Below are 20,315 nucleotides of genomic sequence, written 5' to 3' on the forward strand. Positions count from 1 at the left end.
CTTAGTCTCGGATTTTGCTTTACTGCTCCTCTAATGTCCAGAGCACCATGCAATGTGTGTCTGTGCTCTTGGGGCAGACTACTAGGGCTGTTATTTAACATCTCCAGTGAGCTGGGCTGGGGGTAGTGCTCAGGTCCTGCTGGGTCATGGCTTTGATCTTACCCTTTTTTGAGAAATGTTGGGTTCTTGCAGATGTAGCCTGGCTCATGCACTGTATCTTCTGGTCACTCTTTTAGGAATAGTTGTATTTGCTGTATTTTCAAAATATATATGGTTTTGGGAGGAGATTTCCACCACCCTACACATGCCACCATCTTGAGAATCTAAGCCTTGAGGACAGCCTTGATGCCAGCTCTTTCATCATTGTTCATACTCAAATCAGTGCAGCATTGCTACCTCTAGATCACGTGTCCAGAATGCCAGAGAGTAATTCCAATGCTGAAACATTATTCATGGCATGGTTCTTTAGGAGCCACATTTCACAGCATTTATTCATCATTCTATCTGTCCATCCATCCTTCCAACCAGCCAACTGACTAGTCCTTATATATTTATCCATTCACTCATCTGTCTCTTTAGCTAGTATTTACTGAATGCCAACTATATGCCAAACACTATGGTAGTCATTTTGGAGGAGCAGAGGTGAGTAAGATATAATCTCTTCCCTCAAAAGTTAAACAACGGGAGATAGACACTCATGAAGAATACACCTTAACCTTAAAGGATGGATAGGAAATTACTGGGAAAAAGTTGCATGAGATGGAAGGGAAAGGGCATTTAGGGAAAAGGGTATGGTTTTAATAAAGGCACAGAAATATACGAAATTCATTGTGGGTTTGAGGGATAGCAAATAGTTTAATATGGCCAGATCTTGGAAAATAGGGAAGGCAGTCTGAAACCTCACTGAAAATGAACTTGGTTATTATGCTGAAAGCTTTGGACTTCAAGCAGTTGAAGAACAATGACATGAGATAGACATGTTAACAGATCATTTTGTTTATTTGCATGATTTTTTATTCATTTCATTATCATTAATCTACAATTACATGAAGAACATTATGGTTACTAGACTCCCTCCTTCACCAAGTCCCACTCCACAAACCCCATTACAGTCACTATCCATCAGCGTAGTAAGATGCTGTAGACTCACTACTTGTCTTCTCTGTGTTGCACATCCCTCCCTATGCACTGCCACACAATATATATGCTAATCGTAAGGCCCCCTTTCTTTTTCCCTGCTCTTATCCCTCCCTTCCCACCTCTCCTGCCCAGTCCCTTTCCCTTTGGTAACTGTTAGTCCATTCTTTGGGTCTGTGATTCTGCTGCTGTTTGGTTCCTTCAGTTTTTCTTTGTTCTTATATTCCACATATGAGTGAAATCATTTGGTACTTGTCTTTCTCCACCTGGCTTATTTCACTGAGCATAATACCCTCTAGCTCCATCCATGTTGTTGCGAATGATAGGATTTGTTTTCTTCTTATGGCTGAATAATATTCCATTGTGTATATGTACCACATCTTCTTTATCCATTCATCTACTGATGGACACTTAGGTTGCTTCCATTTCTTAGCTATTGTAAACAGTGCTGCGATAAACATAGGGGTGCATCTGTCTTTTTCAAACTGGAGTGCTGCATCCTTAGGGTAAATTCTTAGAAGTGGAATTCCTGGGTCAAATGGTAAGTCTATTTTGAGCTTTTTGAGGAACCTCCGTATTGTTTTCCACAATGGTTGAACTAATTTACATTCCCACCAGCAGTGTAGGAGGGTTCCCCTTTCTCCACAACCTCGCCAACATTTGATGTTGTTTGTCTTTTGGATGGTGGCAACCCTTACTGGTGTGAGGTGATATCTCATTGTGGATTTAATTTGCATTTCTCTGATGAAAAGCGATGTGGAGCATCTTTTCATGTGTCTGTTGGCCATCTCAATTTCTTCTTAGGAGAACTGTCTGTTCAGCTTCTCTGCCCATTTTTTAAATTGGATTATTTGCTCTTTTTTGTTGAGGTGCATGAGCTCTTTATATATTTTGGATGTTAACCCTTTATCAGATGTATCATTTATGAATATATTCTCCCATACTATAGTGTACCTTTTTGTTCTATTGATGCTGTCCTTTGCTGTACAGAAGCTTTTCAGCTTCATATAGTCCCACTTATTCATTTTTGATTTTGTGTCCCTTGCCTGGGGAGATATATTCATGAAGAGGTCGATCATGTTTATGTCCAAGAGATATTTGCCTATGATTTTTTCTAAGAGTTTTATGGTTTCATGACTTACATTCAGGTCTTCGATGAATTTCAAATTTACTTTTGTGTATGGGGTTAGACAGTGATCCAGTTTCATTCTCTTACATGTAGCTGTCCAGTTTTGCCAGCACCATCTGTTGAAGACACTGTCACTTCCCCACTGTATGTCCATGGCTCCTTTATTGCATATTAATTGACCATATATGTTTGGGCTAATGTTTGGAGTCTCTGATCTGTTTCAATGGTCTGTGGCTCTGTTCTTGTGCCAGTACCAAACTGTGTTGAATACTGTGGCTTTGTAGAAGAGCTTGAAGTTGGGAAGCGAGATCCTCTGCACTTTATTCTTCCTTCTCAGGATTGCTTTGGCAATTCGGGGTCTTTGGTGTTTCTATATGAATTTTTGAACTATTTGTTCTAGTTCGCTGAAGAATGTTGTTGGGAATTTGATAGGGATTGCATCAAATCTGTATATTGCTTTGGACAGGATGGCCATTTTGATGATATTAATTCTTCCTAGCCAAGAGCACGGGATGAGTTTCCATTTGTTTGTGTCCTCTTTAATTTCTCTTAAGACTGTCTTATAGGTCTTCACTTCCTTGGTAAGGTTTATTCCTAAGTATTTTATTCTTTTTTGTTTGTAATTGTGAATGGAATTGTTTTCCTGATTTCTCTTTCTATTAGTTCATTGTTAGTGTATAGGAAAGCCAGAGATTTTTGTGTGTTAATTTGTATCCTGCAACTTTGCTGTATTCTGATATCAGTTCTAGTAGTTTTGGAGTGGAGTATTTAGGGTTTTTTATGTACAATATCATGTCATCTGCAAATAGTGACAGTTTGACTTCTTCTTTACCAATCTGGATTCCTTGTATTTCTTTTTTTTGTCTAATTGCCATGGCTAGGACCTCCAGTACTATGTTGAATAACAGTGGGGAGAGTGGGCATCCCTGTCTTGTTCCCGATCTCAGAGGAAAAGCTTTCAGCTTTTCACTGTTCAGTATGATGTTGGCTGTGGGTTTATCATATATGGCCTTTATTATGTTGAGGTACTTGCCCTCTATACTCATTTTGTTGAGAGTGTTTATTATGAATGGATGCTGAATTTTGTCAAATTCTTTTTCAGCATCTATGCAGATGATCATGTGGTTTTTGTCCTTCTTTTATTATGTGGTGGATGATGTTGATGGATTTTCGAATGTTGTACCATCCTTGCATCCCTCGGATGAATCCCACTTGGTCATGGTGTATGATCCTTTTGATGTATTTTTGAATTCAGTTTGCTAATATTTTGTTGAGCATTTATACATCTATGTTATCAGGGATATTGGTCTGTAATTTTCTTTTTTGGTGGGGTCTTTGCTGCTTTTGGTATTAGGGTGAAGTTGGCTTCATAGAATGAGTTTGGGAGTATTCCCTCCTCTTCTGTTTTTTGGAAAACTTTAAGGAGAATGGGTATTATGTGTTTTCTGTATGTCTGATTTAATCCCACAGTAAATCCGTCTGGCCCAGGGGTTTGTTCATAGGTAGTTTTTTTATTACTGCTTCAATTTCTTTGCTAGTAATTGGTCTGTTTAGATTTTGTGTTTCTTCCTCAGTCAGTCTTGGAAGGTTGTATGTTTCTAGGAAGTTGTCCATTTCTTCTAGGTTTTCGAGCTTCTTAGCATATAGGTTTCCATAGTAGTCTCTAATAATTCTTTGTATTTCTGTTGGGTCCGTTGTAATGTTTCCTTTCTCATTTCTGATTCTGTTGATGTGTGTTGATTCTCTTTTTCTCTGAATCAGTCTTGCTAGAGGCTTATCTATTTTGTTTATTTTCTCAAAGTATCAGCTCTTGGTTTCATTGATTTTTTTCTATTGTTTTATTGTACTCCATTTTATTTATATCTTCTCTGATCTTTAACATGTCCCTCCTTCTGCTGACTTTAGGCCTCATTTGTTCTTCTTTTTCCAATTTTTATAATTGTGAGATTAGACTATTCATTTGGGTTTGTTCTTCCTTCTTTAAATATGCCTGGATTGCTATATGCTTTCCTCTTAAGATTGATTTCGCTGCATCCCACAGAAGTTGGGGTTTTGTGTTGTTGCTGTCATTTATTTCCATATATTACTGGATCTCCATTTCAATTTGGTCATTGATCCATTGACTATTTAGGAGCATGTTGTTAAGCCTCCATGTGTTTGTGAGCCTTTTTGCTTTCTTTGTTCAATTTATTTCTAGTTTTATACTTTTGTGGTCTGAAAAGTTGGTTGGTAGAATTTTAATGTTTTTGAATTTACTGAGGCTCTTTTTGTGGCCTAGTATGTGGTATGTGGTCTATTCTGGAGAATGTTCCATGTGCACTTGAGAAGAATGTGTATCCTGTTGCTTTTGGGTGTAGAGTTCTATAGATGTCTATTAGGTCCATCTGTTCTAGTGCGTGTTCTTCAGTGCGTCTGTGTCCTTACTTATTTTCTGTCTGGTGGATCTGTCCTTTGGAGTGAATGGTGTGTTGATGTCTCCTAAAATGAATGCATTGCATTCTATTTCCTCATTTAATTCTGTTAGTATTTGTTTTACATATGCTGGTGCTCCTCTGTTGGGTGCATATATATTTATAATGGTTATATCCTCTTGTTGGACTGACTCTTTTATCATTATGTAATTTCCTTCTTTCTCTGTTATTCCTTTCTTTGTTTTGAAGTCTATTTTGTCTGATACTAGTACTGCAACACCTGCTTTTTTCTCCCTATAGTTTGCATGAAATATCTTTTTCCATCCCTTTACTTTTAGTCTGTGCATGTCTTTGGGTTTGAGGTGAGTCTCTTGTAAGCAGCATATAGATGGGTCTTGTTTTTTTATCCATTCAGTGACTCTATATCTTTTAATTGATGCATTCATTCCATTTACATTTAGGGTGATTATCGATAGGTATGTACTTATTGCCATTTCAGGCTTTAGATTCGTGGTTACCAAAGGTTCCAGGTTACTTTCCTTTCTGTCTAAGAGTCTATGTAAACTCACTTAGTATGCTGTTACAAACACAATCTAAAAGTTCTTTTCTACTTCTCCTTTTTCTTCCTCCCTCATTCTTTATATATTAGGTATCAAATTCTGTACTTTTTGTCTATCCCTGGATTGACTTTAGGGATAGTTTATTTAATTTTGCATTTGCTTCATAATTAGCTGTTCTACTTTCTTTACTGTGGTTTTATTACCTCTGGTGACAGCTATTCAACCTTAGGAACACTTCCATCTATAGCAGTTCCTCCAAAATAGACTGTAGAGATGGTTTGTGGGAGGTAAATTCTCTCAGATTTTGCTTCTCTGGAAATTATTTAATCCCTCCTTCAAATTTAAATGATAATCTTGCTGGATAAAGTAATCTTGTTTCCAGGCCCTTTTGCTTCATTGCATTCAATACATCATGCCCCTCCCTTCTGGCCTGTAAGGTTTCTGCTGAGAAGTCTGATGTTAGTCTGATGGGCTTTCCTTTGTATGCGACCTTATTTCTGTCTCTGGCTGCTTTTAATGGGCTTTCCTTATCCTTGATCTTTCCCATTTTAATTACTATGTGTCTTGGTGTTATCTTCCTTAGCTCTCTTGTATTGGGAAATCTGTGGATCTCCATGGCCTGAGAGACTATCTCCTTCCCCAGATTGGGAAGTTTACAGCAACTACATCCTCGAAGACACTTTCTATCCCTCTCTCTCTCTCTTCTTCCTCTGGTATCCCTATAATGCGAATATTGTTCCGCTTGGGTTGGTCACACAGTTCTCTCAATATTCTTTCATTCTTAGAGATCCTTTTTTCTCTCTGTGCCTCAGCCTCTTTGTATTCATCTTCTTTAGCTTCTATTTCATTTATTGTCTCCTGTACTGTATCCAACCTGCTTTTAAAATCCTCCATTGTGCTCTTCAACAATTGGATCTCCAACCTGAATTCATTCCTGAGTTCTTGGATGTCTTCCTTACCTTCATTAGGGTGTTTATGATTTTTATTTTGAACTCCCTTTCAGGAAGAGTCACGAGGTCCATATCATTTAAATCTTTCTCAGGAGTTGTATTAATAATTTTACTCTGGACAAGGTTCCTTTGGAGTTTCATGTTTGTATATGTTGCCCTTTAGTGTCCAGAAGCTCTATTCTGGAGCTTCTCAGCCCCTGAAGCAATGTCGGGGGTCACATGGGAGCGGTACTGGTGCCTGGGGGGAGGAAATAACTGTTCCCCACCTCCCGGCTGCTGTGCCTGTCTCCAGTGCTTGAGCCAGAGGGCCGGGCACACAGGTATAAGTTTTTGTCCCAGAGCAGCCAGATATGGATCCCTGCTTTCCACAAGTGGCCAGAATCCCAGTCTCCTCAGGAACTCTGCCTGTATTAACTTTCCAACCTGGTAGTCATGCGAGTCTCATGAAAGCACCATGAAATGTAGGTTTGTGCTCCCAGAGCAGATCTCCAGAGCTAGATATTCAGCAGTCCCAAGCCTTCCACTCCCTCCCTCTTCTATTTCTCTTCCTCCTGCTGGTGAGCTGGGGTTGGGGAGGGGCTTGGGTCCTGCAGAGCCACAGCTTTGGTACGTTACCCCGTTCGGTGAGTTCTGCTCTTTTCTCCAGGTGTGTGCAGTCTGGCGCCATCCTCTTTCCTGTTGCTCTCTCAGGATTTGTTGTGCCAACTATATTTTCAAATTGTATCTAGTTTTAGAAGGAAGCCTCTGTCTGTCCTCTCACACTGCCATCTTTAATCCTCAGTCTGCATGGTTTCTTTTAAACAAAATTAGTGGCAATGTGAATGTTCCATAGGTAAGAACTTAAATTTTAGAAAAAAAGAGAGAGTAGGCCAGAAAGAGAAATTTCTAACATCAGATTTTGCTAAGCACCTATGATTGCAACCTTGTTTCCTGGGGTTAGTTGCCTCCATGCAAGTACTAACCATGTACATGAGTCCTTCCCTTATACAAAGCCTATTGCCTTGGTCTAGGCCAGTGTTTCCTGGTGTGGGTCCTGATAAAACTAGTTTCATGACATGGTCCATGAAGAATGATTTCTATGGTCCAATAACTTAGGCAAACCTGCATATTGTGGTCCTCCTCAGGAATATTTACAATGCATGTTAGCATAAAATAGAGCTTGTCAAGTACTATAATAAAGTAATTTTAGGAACTAGGACTTTCTCTCTTCTCCTTTGGCTCTAATTAGAGTCATAAGGTCTTCAAGTTGGAAATGTAAGGGTAAGTCTCAATTCTGACAAGTGCTACTCCTCACACACAATTCTCAAATACATGAGTGCTCCTACAGCTCTGCATAACTGAGGCATGCATAGAGTAGCAGAAATCCTTCTTCCACATAATACCTGTTAATATCCTACAAAACCACTGTTTTCTGGAATACAGTTTGGAAAACTTGGGTAAAGATAAATACGGCATCCTATAGGCAGATAACCACTAGCCCAGGTCATCTATTTTGTAGATATGCATGTCATTGCTTACCAGGAGAATCAATCAAGAATGCTTTCCTGACCAAGAGCAAACCATCTTCACCATATCTAAAGAATATGCAGGTGACTTGGTGAAGAGGGGAGTCTAGTAAATATAATGTCCCTCAAAAAAAAATTAAGAAGAAGAAAAAAAAGAATATGCACCACAGGATATTCAGACAACAAAAGTAAATCATTTTGGATCTGTAGTATTATTAGCTTACACAAAGGATAGGATATAATCTAGGCTAAAGCAGGGTTTTTGACCAAGTCATCTAATGGCCACAGGTACATATTCCTGACCCAAGGATCATGCTAAACAAGTTACTCCTGGAAATATTATGACTTTCCAGAACCATGCAAAGCTCTGGAAATACATGGATTCTAGGCATTCTGCCCTAAAGTTTAAAATCCTTTTATTCACTCTCTGACAAGCATTCCAATATCTACCCAGAACTTCATCATAGTGCTACCATAGAACCTCATTACTAAAGTAAGAAGCCTAGAAATCATGATTTGTAGAATCTGGGTCCCACAGCCCATCCAAAGATCAAGTCCTTTCTACCTCCTATTCAGCAGGCAGCAGGGTATCATAAAGAATCAGCAGTGTGGAACTCTGTTACTAGGATTTTCTCTCTTCTCCTTTGGCTCTAATTAGAGTCATAAGGTCTTCAAGTTGGAAATGTAAGGGTAAGTCTCAATTCTGACAAGTGCTACTCCTCACACACAATTCTCAAATACATGAGTGCTCCTACAGCTCTGCATAACTGAGGCATGCATAGAGTAGCAGAATTACCCTATAAATTTTGACATCAGCATGTACAACATGTGACTCAGCACTTACAAACTTCTATTTTTTTGTTTTGTATTTTTTTGTTTTAAGAGGTCCTGTGGTATTATGGAAATAATATGATGGATTCAGATATAGCCAGGCCTTGTTTCTAGTCCTGCCTCTGCTACTTACTATCTTGCTGACCTTAGGCAAATCATTAGATCTCTATGAGCCAAAGTTTGCTCAACTATACTATGTGAAGAATAAAATCTTCCTAACAGAAACTTTAAGTTTGTAAAGAAACTGGTACACAGTAGCCCCACAATAAATATCACTGTGCCCTCCACTCCTTTTTTGGATGAGAATTGGTCTGTGTGTTCCATGTCATCATTGGGCCCTGTTCTCTTTCTGTTACAGTGTGGCTTTTGGTACTGGTTTTTCAGGTCCCTGATCTCTGGATTACCTTTGAATCAACCCTTGAAATCTGTTTTCGATGGCCTAGATTGCCATTCTCCAGTTGGTTGCATACATATTTGGTAACACATTGGCAAGAAAAAGGTATACTTCTCTCTAATTGTGGTTCTCAAATGAGCTTGTATATAGAGAGACCAGAGACTGTTTCTCTTAATTCTCCCAATCCAAATTATCTGGGATAGCATATATATGTTGTAGTCTGTCTCTGAGTGTTTGCATTTAGAAAACTGTGGTTAGAGGTAAATGATTTTTTTGATCATCAAAATTGATGATACCCTGTGTCTGGTACTTGAGTATCTCCTTGTAAAATTGCCACTTAAAATCCTTGAATTTTTAAAGTGTAATTGCAGCAGAAAGATTTTATTGTTGTTTACTTTTTCTGTGAGTGCACCAAAATCTCTCAGTTACTCTTGAGAGAACAAAATGATGTGATGGGCAATATTTTTTGAAAGTAGTAGGCAGAAAGCTAAGAGTACACAGCACACAATAGGTCATATATACAAAGGCAAGTATTTTCTAAATACAACAATTAAGGAAAAAACTCATTTGAGCTGATAACATAACTTGTTTGTTTGAAAATCACTTCTGATTTAAAAAGAGAGCCACAAAAGTATTTAAAATATTTTCTTATCATATTGAACATAGACAATTTACTTGAGCAAGATACTTTTTTAGAGACTTTTGCATGTCTTTTGGGATCATGTCTTGTGAAGTCAAACTAAGAGGGAAAATACACAGCCACCCAGAAACCAGTAGACTCTTCAGAGTATCTATTATTGATAATATTTCCATGACAACAGATATCTCAGAAATAAACTGGAAATGGCATCGTTACTCTGCATCACCTTTTTTGAAATCCATTTCCATTCCCCTCAGTCCAGTTAATCCTTGTTGCACTTTTTAGATCTCTTAAGCGAAGCATAGAAATGTCTTTCTTTCCCTTGTTTAATACCCTCATTGAACCAATGGTTCTATGAAGTGAAAATTGATTGTACAGGGACATTTCACTCTTCTAGAAGTCAGCAATTTAAAAAATGTAAGCAAGATCCTGAAGAAATCACCTGCAGAAACTTGCACTGGCATTTGGAACTAAGAAGAAAATCTGGATCTTGACACTCACAGTGGGGTGTGTCATGCTGGCCGCAATGAAACTGAAAGAGACTGAGGACTGTCCCCAGGATCAAAAATGAGGCATGGAAGTTTTGATTAATGAGCTTTTAGGCACATAATCATTAATTTTGAATCATTCCCATCTCCAGGCTGAGGAATAATGCTTGTAATATTATGGGATTGTTTGGCTGCTGCAAGAAATTTGGAAGACTGAATAGGGAGTCTTTGTTGGGCTCCAAGGGGCTGTAATAAAACTACTAAATTCTACCTCCCTTCTCTTCCTCCACATAATCCCCTCCTACCCTGCCTAATTCTTGCCCACTGTGTAGAAAGAGTCACACACAAGCATACATATAAGCTCTTTAGTATGTTTGTCAATAAAGCAGAAAAGAAAGGGGGAAAAAAACAACTCCAAGTAAAGAATTTTTCATTTCCCTGTCTCATCTCTGTCTTACAGTAAGGTAGGTAGGAAAAGACAAAAGGAAACTCCCAGTCCAAAATGGCAGCCCCCTACTCCCCAGTTTTGCATGCTGCATGCTGCATCCTGCATCAGAGGACCTGACTCAGGTATTTGACAACAGGGTTTGCTAGGCGGAAGCCTATCTTTAAGTTACTACGTTCAACACTGTCTCTCTTTCATACTAGAAAAATTTCAGGTTAGCAATTGCAAGCATCTCAAAACGACCAGACACTGAAATGGGGGTTCTAGAGGATTCTAGGGAATATCCTGAAACCATCTGGAATCTGAAACTTACAGGTTTAAGCTCTTGCTCCTCACCACAGACTATTGGGGGTGGGGGTTACTCTCTTAGTTGATGACTCCCCCCAGTGAGACAAATGGTGTTTCCATACCTCACAGGGATGTTGTGAAAATTAGCTCTAGAAATAGTAACAGTTACCATTCATGTAGTCATGAGTATCATGATTGTTGTTTCCTGTAATATGACTTGGCATTAGCAAAGAGCTTTTTGATTGTTTTTTATTGTATTCTGATGGCAGCTAGGCACTGACTCAGGTCGATGCAATGAAGCTCTTGGCTCAGTTTTTCACTTTCCAGTGTGCTGCTAGGAAGAAGCTTTGCTGATAGGACCCTGAGTGCTCCCTTGAACAAGAAGCCACTGTGTCTGTATGGGACTCCCATGGGCATTTTCAGTTGGTTACTAAGGAATTCCTAAGTTTTACCTTACCTCCATTCTGCTAGACCACTGCCAAGGACTTAGATCTTAACCTCACACCCCATCACTGAGCTGAAGGTAGTAACTAATCCACTGCAGTTCAGTAAACAAAGACCAGATTTCTGCTTCTCTTGGATGAGCTAGCCACACCCTTCTCTTCAAACCAGGAGACTAGAGTCAGTTCTTCCCTCTCTATTCCCAAAGTCAAGGTGATTCTGTTTTCAGAAGCTCATACACACTTGAACCTTTCATAAGAGAGAGGAAGGCAAAATCTAAGAACCAAGTCCTCCCTCTACTGTTTCCTATTTAAGTCACTATGATGGAGGAATGTAGATCAGACTTTACCTCTTATTTCTAGCCTTAGTATCCTCATCTGCCCCCACTGCTCACTCACATCATCTGGTTGCCTCTACATCAGGTGTGAAGCCCTTGATCCCAGGCCAGCCTTAAATTTTGCATTGATGTAAGAGGAGAGGCACTTTATTAGAGTTTCTAATATCTTGCTATACTCTGTAAGCCCCACATCCTCCACATAGAAGCCAGTATCCTTCTGGTGGATGTGGAGTCTGTGAGACCAGGAGCAAACAAATATGAGAGTCAGAAGCCCCCTTCCTGCCTTGCCTCAGGCCTGCATTTTCCAGCCTCTTCCTTCTCCAGTCACACACACACACTTTTTTCTCCTTTCCCTGACTCAGCAACATTACAGAGAAAAGCCAAGGAAGCACTTCAGGCCTCTTCAGGGCAGAATTTTAGTCTCCAAACCAGCAAGACATTCCCTAATGTCGATTGCAAAGCTAATGCGGTTTATTTTTTAACCGCTTTCTGTTTGTTTGAATGTCACATATTTCTGTTAGTGAACTTTCCTTTAATAAAGCCATTAATACACCAATGGCATTTTCTTATTTACAACAGACTGACAGAATTAATGCTGTTAACATCGGGCTTCTTTTTCTTTTTCTATTTTCTTTCTTTTTTTTTTTTTCCTCTTGTTTGCTTTCCAGGTCATGCTGACCTGTTCAGCTTGGACTGTTTCACATTTGTTTTTAATGTCAGTTTAAATGTAATTGTAAAAGCATGTATGCTCTAAATTCATGTAGCTACTTTTTCCAGTGGAAAAGCCTGATAAGTGAAAGTATTTCCAGGCTATGCAATTTCACATGAGCAGGTTTTTGGTAATGACCTTGTGTCCCTCACCCAGGATGGTATCTGGACAGTGGGCCCCTTTCTTCTGGTCCAGTAGTCAGAGAGAGGAGACTTGGAAACAGTTTCTATCAAACCCTGTGTTTTGGCAAGGATTTGCAGCATTGTGTATCATTCTATTATTAATTACGTTTACTCCTCCATGAACTAAAAAACATTAGACTAAACAGTCCAACATAAACCTTGAAAGATAAAATATGATATTCTTTTCCCTGGCTATTCTTCTGACTCAGAAATGGGACTGGGAAGAGAATAGGGGTTTGGGGGGAAGGCCCAAGAGGCTTCTTGCTTGAGAGAATTTGGGCTATACTTACTAATGTATGCTTACACATGGATGGTACCCCCGACTAATCTCTCACTCCATTCCTGCCAAAGACTGGATGTGTTCCCTATCTCTTGTCCCTGTCCTAATTCTTCCCCACTCATCTCCAACTGACCCTTTTCCCTACTAACATGCTACTCAACTTAATGAAATGGGAGAAGTACCACCCTAGAAGTTAGGATAACTGCTTCTAGTTTGTTTGTTAGCTTAGTTCACAAGCTAACTATGTGACCTTGGGCAAGACTTAGCTTTAGCCTTCAGCCTACTCATCTTTAAAATAGGGATTGATTTGGATATGAGAGGAAGGGATAGACAAGATGTGGGGCCTTCAAGTCTTTTCTTGTCAGTGGAACCTTTTCTTCAAACAAAATCGGATGCAAATCCCAAATGTTAATACAGAATAAAGCACTGCTGCTCTGGTTTGAAAGAAGGTGGGGCTATTGGAGCCTCATACTCAGGCCCGCTTTGCTTCCTCTTGGGGGCCCTTAGAGACACTTGTAGAACCTTTGGGGCTCTATTACTATACCAGATTGATGTCTGGGGACTCGTCTAACTCTGATTATCTCTCCTAATTTATCTCAATCCCTGTGGAAATTTTATATGTCTCATCAGTTAGCTTTTTCAAAAATAAGTTCACCTGTTTGAGATAAAGGTGATGAAGTGAAACTATATGGTGCTTAGCAATGAGGAAGAGTAAGAGGCATCATTTATTGACCTACAGAATTTACTTTGTGCTATGTGCCTCACCTGCATTCTCTTAGGAAAATTATAATTCTGTGAGGGTAGTTCCTATTATTATCTTAGGAATCTGAAACCAGTCAGTTTTCCTCTCAACCTTTAACTTGAGGCCAGCTGCCCAAAATGTGAGGCAATGCTTCTTAGAGGTCAGCACTGTAAGCAGTTTTTCAGAATGTTTTCTACCTAGAAATACATTCTTGGAAAATGGCATAGCCCACCCACTGGCATACACTTTTACGGGACTCGGAGCACTTTCCCTGAGATCATCTCATTTCCTTCTAATGAGTCCAGTCATATTGTTACCACTTGACAGATGAAATAACTGGGGTATAGGAGAATCAGGAGATATGTCCAAGGTCACACATCCCATAAGACTCTGAATACCACCAACCAATAATATAAAATCTATTACTGTGAATGACATTTTAGAACTTCAATGTCATCATTGCATTCTGCCTCCCTAAGTCCAGTGCATTTTTCACCATGCTTTAGTCTTGGAGGTTCTTTCTGGTGGTGCAGAATCTTCTCTCTACTCTCAGATATCACCACAGTGTCTATATCCCTCATTAACAACCTTATTAACTAAGTACTAATATTCTCCCCACAATACAGATAAGGAAATTAACATACAGAGAGGCTTATTCTTGACTAAAGTCACACTGATATAAGCAATAGAGCCAGAGTCACAACTGAGACAGTCTGGCTCTAGATTCTTTGTTCTTAACTACTACTCTTTATTTATATTTATATGAGACAACTGCAGAAGAAGGAAAGGGATGTTCCCAAGGTCATAAAGTGAGCTCCCTTGGATCCTAATCCAGTGTTCCTATGACCTTTTAATCCTAAAATTGTACACTGAGATCTCCTGGTTTTAATCCTAACAGATGGAAAGATGGCTGGCATGATTTAAGCCAGAGGCCACAAACTGGCTTTTCCTAGGCCAAAATTCACTTAGAGAATTCTATCCAGAACAGTCTTTGTTTAGAAAATTTACACAGACTGCCCCTTAGCCAGGGCATTAATTACATTCATTGTTCCTAGCCCATCCTATTTATGTTCATTAGATTATTTTACTTATTTAAATATCTACCTGACTAGTGAAAATATTTGAATTCATGACCCCTAAATTTAAGCATTATAATATATAAGCACCTGCACACATATACTCACATACATTAACATAAGTAAAGCCTAGCCTGGTTTCACAAAGAATTTGCAACCCTGTACCAAACATATTTTTATGTTTAGTTAACATTTAGAATTGCACTTAAGATCTGAATTCAGTTTTACAAGCAGTTATGCACAGAGAAACTCAGTTACTGTTTTTCATTTCATAGTGTGTTACCTTTTTTTGCCTTCTCTGCTGTATCTGGTTCTCTTTTCGTGCTGCTGTCATTTCTTCCCCATGTCTGAGTTAGGTCACCTACAAGACATTCACTCCCTACTTTTCAGGAATGGATGAGGAGTGAAAAAACCATTTCAGGGAGCATTATATACAAGGCATTTTCTCCCATTTAGTACTTATAAATGTCCTAAGAACTAGGTGGTGGCACCCCCATTTTACAAATGAGTTCACTGAATCTCAGAGAAACTAAGCAAAGGGTTCAATATTATCAAGCTAGCAATTGACAGAGCTGTGATTTGAATGCAAGATCATGTGACTCCAATGTCTATTATCTTGACCTACACCTCACTTCTACAAGGAAAGCTTTTATACTGCTGCATAACAAATTACCACAAAATTTGTAGCTTCAAATAGTATCTATTTATCAGCACACAGTTATGCAGTCAGAAATCTGATGTAGCATGACTGGATTTTCAGCTCAATGACTCACAAGGATGAAATCAAGGTATTGGCCAGACTACATTCTACTCTGGGGCTCAGTGTTCTCTTATAACCTGGTATGATTATGTTAGGATTCAGTTCCTTGCAGTTGTAGGATTGATTCCCATTTCATTTCTGGCCATCTGCCAGAAACTTCTCTCAGCTCCTCAAAGGTGCCTTCATTTCTTGCCCTGTGGACCCCTCCACTTTCAAAGCTAGCAACAGAGAATCTTACTTATGTTATATTGAATCCCTGTGACTCCATGAATGTCATTCCAGAAAGAGCCCAGTTCCTTTAACCAGCTCATCTGATTAGGTCAAGCCCATCATAGATAACCACCCTTACAAATCAGCTGAATTATGACGTTAATTACATCTGCCCAATCCCTTCACAACACCACTTATATTAGGTTTGACTAAAAAACTGGAGAAAGGTGTGTGTACAGAGGCTGGGAATCTTGGGGGCCATCTTAGAAGTCTGCCTGCCACAGAAAGTGATTCTTTTGTGTTCCAAATTCCATGGTGAGATATAAGGAAGAGAAACATCCTTGACGTTAGAGAAAGAGATTCAGACTTTCTAAGACTTTGGACACTTGACCTCACCTTGCCTCTCCTCTTTTCCCATGGATGCAAAAGCCTCTATCTTGACATTGCAAGGAATGGGGCTGGAACAATACCTAAAGTTCACAGTGGCTATAGAAGCTACAGATTAATCACATTTACCTCTCCTTAGGGATACTCCATGAAACCTGATTAGAAAAATATTTCTCTGGTGCTATAGAGATAGCCCTCACAAAGGTCTAACCCCATCAGGAATAAAAGTGAGTCCTCTATAGGATCCAGGCAGCAGGATCCAAGCAACACGTTGGTGCTCCAATTCCCTAAAGAGCAGGTAGGAATAGGGAAGTATCTTGCCATTGGCCCTTTCTCATCATTGCTTCAACCTAAGACTGGAAGACAGGGAAGAGATGAAAAGCAACTTGCACACAATTAAGACTGTCCACTTTTACCAACCCCTTTCTCCTGGCTTCATCACTTAATTAAAGTAAACCATTGGGTCTCTGCCATAACACAGGGGCTGGCAGGCTTGTACCTCACATGAAAGAGTTAGATATGACTCTGGGGCTCAGGTGCAGGAGAGAGGAGGGGTGTGGGGCAGCCTTCATAGAAAACAAGGCCTTGGTCATTGAGTAACAGCTGGGACTAGCAAGCTTCTTTGTCCAGCATACCAAGTCATCTAGCAACATACTGGCCTATGCTGCAGAGAGAGAACAGAGGATCCCCTGGCAGAATGAATGGAATCTGATTTCAATTACGTTCAGTACAGTCACCCTCTTCAAGCAAAGAGGCCAGAACACCTGGTGCAGCTTGGGCCACTGTGGCTGCAGGGACAGCACATTACCCAGGTCCTAAAGGCAAGTGAAAATGTAGCTTCTCTTCATCAAGCAGATGCCATATAGGTCTAGAGGAGGAGGATGTGAAAATACCAGTCAAGTTCTTATTTGCACTATGCAAAGAAGGGGAATCATTTCATGTTGATGGATTTTGCCCAAGTGTCTGCATATAGTGATCTTGCTTGTAATGAGTTTGCTTAGGTACACGAGTCATCACCCCACCGAGATCTGAGTCATTGGAAGGAAAGTCGATGTGACAGAGTGTACCTTACTGATTGCACCAGCACCAATTGCACTGTCCCTCTTCCTTTTAGAAAATCCCATGGATTCATCTGTATAAAATTCATTTGGATTCTTTTATTCTTTATGAATAGCATGAGTAGAGCATGACAAATGAGACAGCTGCCCCCAAAGAACACTCCAGTTTGACAGCAGTATTCCATAGAATTTTCTGAGATGATGAAAATGTTCTATATCTGTGCTGTACTATGTAGCAGCCACTAGCCACATGTGACTTTCAAGCACTTGAAAATGGCTAGTGAGACTAAGGAATTTTGTTTTTAACTTCCTTTAATTTTAATTAATTTACATTTATGTAGCCACATATGGCTAGTAGCCTACTGTGATGAACAGTGCAAATCTAGAAGGAGCTCCAGGAGGCAGGTACTGAGACAGAGTGGAAATGAGTTAGACAAAAAGAGAGCCAATGTGGCACAGGAACTCTGAATTAGGTATAAGAGCCCTGGTTCTAATCTTAGCTCTACCACTAGGTGACCTCCCTGTCTTTGGCCTCAGCCTCTCCATCTTTGACTTCAAAGTTTGGAATAATGTCAGGAGTCCCAGCATGGTGGCCAAGACTGAATTCAACTTTGGAATACAGATGAGTCTCAGGAAGAAATTTAAATATTATATGAATCCCTTCTATGGGTCTGTGTATGTGTGTGTGCATGTGAATGTGCATGGCAGGGCCAGGAAGGCAGTAAATCATTCACTTCAGTTCACCAGAGTTCTTGCCATTCTCCATTCTCCTACACACACACACACACACATACACACACACACACACACACAACTGTATTACCCATGTAGACCCTGAAAATATATTGAATCTCTGAGCCCCTGATGAGATCATTTCTAAGGACTCTTCCTATTGTGTCATGCTGTGAGTATTTAGGCCACAATAGCGTCCCAAACCTGCTCTGGCACATGACTAGAGTATTCTCATAATTTCCTGCTTCTTCCCTTCTGGATTTGATACAAGTTACTGAAGTTTGGAGTTAGGGGTGAGGATGGAAGGCATGGAAGATATATCCCAGCCTCACTCCTGGACCCTTATGTTAGGTGAGAAGTAGGGCTCAGGGCTTCAGATTCCTTTGGAAGGCATCATAACATAGTAGAAAGAACATAGGCTTTATAGTTAGCAGACCAGGTTCAGATAATTGGATTATCTTTCCTGATAGCGGTATTACCTTAGTTTACTAATTTCCAAAACATGGATAGGAAATATTCCTAACCTCCTATTATCATTGCAGAATTCAATGATGTCATGTGTTCATGAAGTAAAGTACATATAAGGCTGTGAAAGAAATAGTTATCCTTATTTATCTTAGTTACCTCAAGCATAAGACTAATTATATCTCTGTCCTCTTCCAGGCTAGAAAGGGGACTATATGGCCTGGCAACAGCTGAGCTCAAGGCTAGAAAATGCCAGTGATGGGGAACTGAGTGTCTACATCCAGAAATATTATCAGGAGAACAGATCCAGTAGACACTGACTGTCTATGGAGCTGCCTATAAGAACCATGTCAGCAATGGGTTCACCAAATGCCAGATAACATAGGTGCCAGGCCTCTAGGTCTGAAAAATGATGGACCTATCCTGGCTCATGCCTTCCAGCATGTGCCCTTGGTGAGGGGTAGGAGGGAGGCATTGAGAGTGGTTGTACATATCTCATTATTAACTGTGCAGAATCCCCTTATTACTGCCCTATAGAAATGATTGTTGGACAAGGTCATCTTATACTTTGGGTTGATATTCCATGTTCCCGTGTTATTTCACTCTGAGTTTTCTCTTATCCTTTAGCATCATCAACCCAACCATTTTCTCCTCCTCTTCCCTAACTATTGATCCAAAAATGTGATCAATTCTTGCATTGATTTATTGAGCTGCACTATGATTGCAGTTTGTATTGTAGGACGCATTTTTCTAATTACAACTGAAAGTCAGTTCCAAATAATATTATTATTTTTTCTGCAGGAGCCAGAAACAGATCAGCAACAGGTTTCATTGTATTTATCCATTTAAATTGAGAAATCAAAGTCTTTCTTAGTTTTATACCTTTTTAAATTTATTATTATTATTTTAAAAGGATTAGAGATAAAGTAGCTTATGGTCTGCCCCAGTGCAACTGTTTATGCTTAGGCTTCAGAGTTATGACCTTTTTAATTATTTATATTTCTGCCAATATAGCTAGGAAAAATAGCACAAAGTAAACATCAGGATATCCAAGGACCTCTAAATTATATGTGTGTAAGCATGGGAAGAAGGGGAGGATGATTCTGAAGGTTTGAGTTTTATATTATTGTTGTTGTTTTAAATAATGTTTTCCTATCATCCTTTCTAATGGCTGCCTCCTAACATGGTTCACATTTTACAGATAGATTACAGAGGCAAGGGGATTCTGTTATTTCTTTGATACTATTGGGGATTTCAGCCCTTCAGCTTCCCCATCTTGACTAAAGAAGAAAATCACTGTATGTATTACCATGCATGCTCAACTATGAGTGACAGTATCAGAAGTTGTTATAGTGTACAGTAGGAAATGCTGCACCATCACAAAATTTCCATTTGTTGAGCCAAAATTAGGATGATAGAATTTGGTAGTCTGAGAATGAGAAGGGACATTCAGACCATTTCTTAAAAAACTCATTCCCATCAGATGGTTGAATTCTTAACCATTGTACATCTAGCCTCTGCTTGATTATTTCCAATAACATGAGTGCCTGGCAACAACCTTTCCATCTTCAAAGAGCTTTAACTATCAAAGTGTGTGTGTGTGTGTAGAGGGGGAGAAAGAGGGAACTAATATCCAAGTCATTATATTTTCTGGTATACCTAGGGATCCAAAGAACAAGTCTAGTCCTTCAGTTGTCTGCGTTTCTAGTCTGTTTCCCTAGCAATCTGTTAGACATAGTAGACATAGGCACAACTACATCATTCCTTTGACTTATAAGTCTGTATTTGCTTATCACCTATAAGATAAAGCCCAAATTTCTCAATATGGTAAACATGCCCCTTTAAAGTAAGGACCCATCTTTGTTTTCAACCTCATAGATACTCACTCTCCCCACACATACAATATACACTCCAAAAAGCATTTCCTGACCCTACCTGTGCAGGAAGATTATTGTCTTCCTCTTTTGTTAATACCTCTGTTGTAACATTTACCATTTTGACATTTTATAGAATAGCTTGTGGGTATTTATATATCCTCTACCAGAGTGGGTTAGGGCCTGTATCTTTTTTGTCACCCAGAAGCAAAGGCCTAACAATGGAGTGTGCTGAATGAATAAATAAATGAATGATGAGTTTATTATTAAATCATTTAATTGAA

General features: G+C 39.4%; 1 protein-coding gene across 1 annotated transcript in view; it reads left to right on the plus strand.

Annotated features, from left to right (window-relative positions):
• AR (androgen receptor) overlaps nucleotides 1-20,315 on the plus strand; it is a 230,876-nt gene that overhangs the window by 189,927 nt on the left and 20,634 nt on the right. The gene's annotated exons all lie outside the window — the stretch shown is intronic.

Source organism: Manis javanica, chromosome X, assembly GCF_040802235.1.
Source record: "Manis javanica isolate MJ-LG chromosome X, MJ_LKY, whole genome shotgun sequence".
Taxonomy (NCBI): domain Eukaryota; kingdom Metazoa; phylum Chordata; class Mammalia; order Pholidota; family Manidae; genus Manis; species Manis javanica.